The sequence below is a fragment of the Coregonus clupeaformis genome, chromosome 15, assembly GCF_020615455.1.
Source record: "Coregonus clupeaformis isolate EN_2021a chromosome 15, ASM2061545v1, whole genome shotgun sequence".
NCBI lineage: Eukaryota > Metazoa > Chordata > Actinopteri > Salmoniformes > Salmonidae > Coregonus > Coregonus clupeaformis.
The window spans coordinates 56,907,744-56,914,476 of NC_059206.1; the positions used below are offsets into that span (position 1 = coordinate 56,907,744).

General features: G+C 47.7%; 1 pseudogene; it reads left to right on the plus strand.

The window, feature by feature from the left end:
* Nucleotides 1–1,307: 1,307 nt before the first annotated feature.
* LOC121582743 lies at nt 1,308–6,533 on the plus strand (annotated as a pseudogene).
* Nucleotides 6,534–6,733: the final 200 nt, after the last annotated feature.

Genomic DNA, 6,733 nt, shown 5'->3' on the forward strand with positions numbered 1-6,733 from the left:
TGAATGACTTCCATACAAAATCTCTCAGTTTATATAACGCCCTTCCAATCTACTTTTATCTTACACAGTTGCTAACCATCATTGATTGTCACTCATCTACCACCATATCATCCACCTACTTTGTATCATGTGGCACCCTAGCCAGGCCATTCCATCACGCACCCATCCTAAGATTAGCAACAGTGGCCCCCAATCGATGTTGGCACACTGACCTTCTGTTACTCACTCGTGACACCAATAACACATGGTTCTCTGTCCACATACAGATTATGATCTCTCCATACATTAATGAATCTTGTATCACAAATCATCATAACACTCATTGTCCTTGTCGATAATTGTCCCATGTCCGTTGGTCTCGTGAGTACTTTGTATTATGGGTTACATACCGTGGAATTGTGCACTTGTTATTACGGGACTCGTCCCGTGGATTATTTAGAGGTTTACACCTCGCTCTTTTGTTTGGGTTTCATCCCTTTGCGTCCCCGTCGTTTTTTTCATGAAGTACCTTGTGTTGGGTAGAGTAAAATATAACCTCTATTACGTATTCCTGCGCCTGTCTCCTATCATTATACAACGTGACAGAATTATCAACCTTCCTAAATGGAGACAGCGGGAAAGGCCGAGCTGGCAACCATCGTAGAGACAGTCCAGCATCCCGAGCACTGTCTCTCCAGACTCGGCAGCGCCATGGACAGCGTGCTGGCAACCATCCTGCTTTTGGAGGGGAATGTGCAGTCCCTCCAGCACCGGTTCTGGCACCAGCCCCCACAACACCACTACCTGCCTCCATCCCATCTGAGCCGGTCCCTGGAATAGCCCTGTCCCTCCCGGAGCACTTTGACGGCACACTAGCGAGATGCAAGGGATTCCTTCTGCAATGCGACCTGTACCTCACTCGCTACGCCGAGGCTGTCTCCGGGAGAGACAGGGTTGCCACAGTCATCTCGGCACTGACTGGACGGGCCCTGGACTGTGGTCTAGGAAACGGGCGGACCCGAGGTCGAGTCCTATGAGTGCTTCACCCTCCTCTTCTGCTCGGTGTTTGATCATCCTGTGGAGGGCCGAGAGCGGGGTGAGCGTCTACTCCGACTACGTCAGAGATCTAGGACCGCCTCGGAATTCGCCCTGGAGATCCGGACCCTCGCGGCCTCCACCAGACGGAACGAGTCGGCTCTGGTCAACGTTTTCCGCAGCGGACTGCAGGAGGAGGAACAGAAGGAGTTAGCCTGCTGTGATGACAACCTGTCACTCGACCAGCTCATCAGCATGGCGATCCAGTTGGTCAACTTCCTGCGGTTCCGACGATGACCTGCGCAGAATCTGGAGCCCATGGCTACACCTGCTCTGTGGCCAGAGCCAATGGAGGTGGGCTCTGCAAGTTTGCCAGAGGCAGAGCGTAGGAGAAGGAGGAATCTGGGCCTCTTCTCCTATTGTGGAGAAAGGGGTCATTTCTCCCAGACCTGTCCTCTATCCACTAATAGGCGATAGGCCAGGGAATTCCCCTGCTCCAACTCTCATTTTCTGTCACCTCAACCAGTGTGTTCTCCCATTAAATTCACTGAATGCCATAGCCCCTCACTCCCGTTAGCTCTGATTGATTCCGGAGCTGCCGGGAATCTTTTAGATAGCGCACTGGCCACTGCATTGCACATTCCTTTGGTTCCCCTACGGTCACCCATTCTGGTTCGAGTCCTGGATAATCGTCCAATAGGGACAGGGTTTGTACATCACTTCACTGTTCCCATTTCTCTGCTGACCCATGACACTCATTTAGAACAGATCACCTTTTTGATTATAGACACCCCCACGCACCCCGTTGTTCTAGGTCTCTCCTGGTTGAGTTGGCATAACCCTGTTATTTCCTGGTCCGAGAGGAGTCTGCTGGGTTGGTCGCAGGAGTGTCAGGGGAGGTGTCTCACGGTGTCTGTCAACACCACTACAGTGGAAAGTCTGGACCATGCCCCTCGAGTGGATTTACCGGAGGAATACCAGGATCTGCATCAGGTTTTTTCTAAGACCCAGGATACATTCCTGCCTCCTCATCGCCCCCCCATCATCCCTCCGTTCCGTATCATCGCGCCAATGGTGTGGGACGTGGACGCCGACATACGGCAGGCCCTGCGTACGGAACCTGCACCTGCACAGTGCCCGGAGAACCGTGCCCACGGGTGTGCGGGACCGCCTCCTTACCTGGTCACACACGGCGCCTGTGTCGGGTCATCCTGGGATAGGCCGTACCATCGCCTGCCTGACTGAGAAGTACTAGTGGGCACCTTGGCTAGGGATGTCCGGGTTTACGTCTCTTTCTGCTCCATCTGTGCCCAGTAAAAGACACCCAGCCACCTCCCTTATGGAAAGCTCCTTCCCCTGCCACCCTTATGGAAAGCTCCTTCCCCTGCCGGTTCCACAATGACCCTGGTCTCACCTCTCAGTGGACTTTGTCACTGACCTTCCCCCCTCCCAGGGGAACACCACCGTTCTAGTTGTTGTTTTCCAAAGCTTGTCGCCTCCTTCCTCTGCCTGGGCTCCCCTCGGCCATGCAAACCGTGGAGGCTCTTTTTACGCACGTCTTCCGGCACTACGGGATCCCGGAGGACATTGTGTCAGACCGTGGCCCTCAGTTCACCTCATGCGTATGGAAAGCGTTCATGGAACGCCTGAGGGTCACGGTCAGTCTCACCTCCGTGTACCGTCCTCAAGCTAATGGACAGGTGGAGAGGGTGAAGCAGGAGGTGGGCAGGTTCCTGTCAGGATCGGCTGGGGGAGTGGGCTGAGTATGTGCAGAATTTCCTCCGCCACTCACCTCACTCCTTTCCTATCAGCCGGCCCTGGCACCTTGGCATCCGAGCCAGACCGAGGCCCCTGCGGTGGACGAGTGGTTTCAGCACGCTGAGGATATCTGGGCCGGCTGAGGATATTCTGGCTGAGGATATTCCGTTCACCAGCTCCGGAGGTCTACGTCACTGGCCTTCTTGGTGTCACTGAACTAGATCATTACCACCAGGTTGTAAGGCAACAAAATAGGAAAAATGCCAACAAGACTTGTGTAACTACTCTTGCTAGGTTTCGGTTTTGCGTCACAGCTTGGTACCTAGAACAGATAGATCTCCAATGAGGACATGCTGCATTTCTCAATTTGAATGAGACTCTATGATCTGTAATCCTAATTCTGTCTATCTTTTTCTGTTTCTCATTCAACAAATGAAATATAAGCCTGTTAGCCCCCATGTAATTAGTTAGCTTTCCTTCATTCTTTGCTGTAAAAGATAGCAGAGAAAATATTGTTTTTAATTAAATCAACAACACCTTTCTTGAATATTCAAACGGAAGGAAGTGGTCATAATCAATTGTTCTCTGTGATTTGAGTGTCACTGTTGACAACTTTCTGGAATTTCTTGGAGGTTTTTCCAAAAAGTGCCTATTTGTTAATGCTAATAAATTAACCCCCTTTTTTGCAAGAAAACTAGCGAACCGATCACGGCGCCATCTGATGACCATTTAGGGAATGGAGTTCTCAGCTGAGGTCCCAAATGTTGTTCAGGAATATGGAGTATTGACAGAGAAAAGAGGAGGGGGAAAAACTCACTTGAACATGCATGACTATCGTGCGTTTATAATACATATATCCATTTCAGAATAAATTCCTCACCTTTTCTGGCCATGATGAGTTCAGATTCCCGAACTAGCCATACAACAAATGACCATATGCATCTCTCATTTAATTGGGCCTACCGGTATTAGATAGAGCTATGCATCTGAAAGGGAGTGCGGTTTATAACATACTGTGCAGTAGAATTTAACAGTAGCGTGTATTCATGATGTCAAGGGAAGCCAGGCTTCCCCCCCAAATAAAATAATAATAATAGTAATAATTATTATTTATTTAGTCTCTCTGTGTTTCATTATTTTCCTTCAATTCGCAAGAGGCTGAATGTATCTCACAGGAGAAAGCATCCGAGGGAGCGAAACAGCGCCCCTCTGTCTCTCTACGTGTAGGCCATGTATCTGATGCTGTTTGGTCCATACGAGTATGACGTTGTTGCCGCCCGTAGCATTGACGGCAAGGGAAGCCAGCGAGCATCTGGTCTCCCTTGACAAAATAAGTATAAAACATTTGCCAATCAGCATTGAGGTAAACTGAGCGAACTCAACTGTGAATGGTTCTGCTGCACCAAAAAAAAGTGTAAATGGAAGCCAGCTTGGATTTGGCATCACTCCTATCACATCCCATTGAGAGCATACGCCATTGACAGAAAAACTTCAATTGTTGCATCTTGTTGTGTTGTTGTCCTCCGGTGGCTAGCTAGCCAGCTAGCAAAAATGGTCCCTTTCCTAAATTAGCCATGGATGGAGATAGGGATTTGGACTTGTGGTTTTACTTAACTCTCCGTACTGGCCAATGATTATAACGGCGATTCTGATGCAACCATTAATTCATACATTGTTGTTCTCCTGGCCTGAGAGGATGGAAGTTCAATATGTAGCTAGATGTAGAAGGCTAATGTTAACTAGCTAACGTTGCCCATAAATGGAAGTTAGGCCAGCGAGCAAGCATATTAGCCAGGTAGCCTAGGAAAACAAAAAATAAAAGCGTGTACTGTATGACAGAGTTATAGACTGTTTCGTCAACATGAAAGAGAGGAGGATGGCATTGGCGTTTCTCTACAAGTAGGGTGAGTCAACATGTTTTTCTACTTGCACGAACACGCACACACACGCACGCACACAGAAATCAGAACCATGGACAGCCACATCATATTTAGCTTACGTTGATTGGACTACATTGTTTTTGGTATCTTTTAGTTTCACTGTATCAGACTAAGCAGAGGTGATTTGATGACATTGAAATGGTGCTGGAATAGTGGAGGCAGTGCCTATTTTCTGTGCGACGATGCGGTAACTCTCTGTGGTTCTAAATCAATAGTTGTTTAGTGGTCCGAAAATGTTGAAAATATGAACTTGCTTGACCATGCTTTAGGTCATGTAACTGTCTTTATGCAATATGCTTTGTGGACTTCACTGGACAAAGGTTGCTATCCGGTTTTGTGATAAAACAAAGGTGTGGTTGAATTTATTCTGCCACTGTGTCTTCTTATTGTCTCGGCCTTTAGGCCTATATATCACGGTTGCAAGGCATATGAATTAACAGGTTATAGAGCAAACAACGCAATTATAACAACATATACTGTAGGTTGTAATATGGCTTTTTTGGTGGGGTAGCACCGCTACTGGAATTCAACAGGTGAACAGACAGTTGATCTTTTGCATTGAAGTGTGTCGGCTACCACTGTAAGTAGGCCCACTGTAGTTTTCATTTTATCAGAGTAGACAATGTTTCAGAATTCGCGGGCAGTGCAGCATATTTAGGTTCGGGAAAAAGTAAATTCAAAACATTGTTGAATTCAAACATCTGTTTACAGGTCCACAACAATTTGCAATTGTTTTTGTCTTACAGAAATGGTCAGATAGGCTACAGCAAGTGTCAGTGATGTTCTGCCAACATCTCCAAAAACATTTGATCAAGTTTGCCATTGCTATTTCCTTTAGATACTGTCCTGGCGTAATTCCAATACTTCCAAGGTATACAGCAAATAAGGGTGTTATTGTCACCATAAAAGGTGAATGATGGGCATTTTTCAGGCGGAGTTATAATGCTCGTTCACACAAGCACAGTTTTATGACAGGTCTGATTTATCACAGGAAATATGTTTATAAATCTCAATATTTTGGTGCGTGAGCAGTCTTTTCAGAAATGGTGCATGCAGATATTTAGTGTAAAATTTACACAACGGTCATAAATTAGGCCCCAGGTGTCCACAGCAGTGGTGGAGCCCTACAACTCCACCCTGACCACCCTGGAGCACTCTGACTGCTATTTCATGGTGGACAACGAGGCCATCTTTGACATCTACAAGCGTGACCTGGGAGTGGAGCGGCCATCTTATACCAACCTAAACTGCCTCATCGCCCAGATTGTCTCCTCCATCCCTGACTCCTTGCGTTTCGATGGAGCTCTCAACATAGACCTGACAGAGTTCCAGACCAATCTGGTACCTTACCCCCATATCCACTTCCCCTGGTCACCTATTCCCCCATCATCTCAGCAGAAAGGTCCTACCACGAGCAACTCTCTGTTTCTGAGATCACCAACACCTGAACCGGCCAACCAGATGGTGAAGCGCGATCCCAGACTTCACAAGTACATGGCCTGCTGCCTGCTGTACCGCGGCGATGTGGTGCCCAAAGACATCAACATCATCAGCATCAAGACCCAACACATCATCCAGTTTGTGGACTGTTTGTAGACTTGTCCCACTGGGTTCAAGGCGAGGATCAACTACCAGCCCCCTACGGTGGTTCCTGGAGGAGACCTGGCCAAGGTCCAGAGGGCTGTATGCATAATGAGCAAAGGCCAATCGGCCTTTGTGCACTGGTACGTGGGTGAGGGTGAGGCCATGGCTGCCTTGGAGAAGGACTATGAGGAGGTGGGGGCAGACTCTGGCGATACCTGTGAGGATGATGAATACTAAATCTGTCAATCCTCTTCTCAAAAGCGAATTCTTGTCTACAGCAACTTCCAATAACGTATTTAGAATTTAGAATTCTTGCTCTTATGTCATTTGTACTTTTATAGATCTACTAATCCATTTAGAGGTTTTAGATAGCTGGGTTGAAAGGGGTTTAGCTAAGCTTTGTGGGAGATGGAGTTCTTGAGCAAATGGCTCAAGCA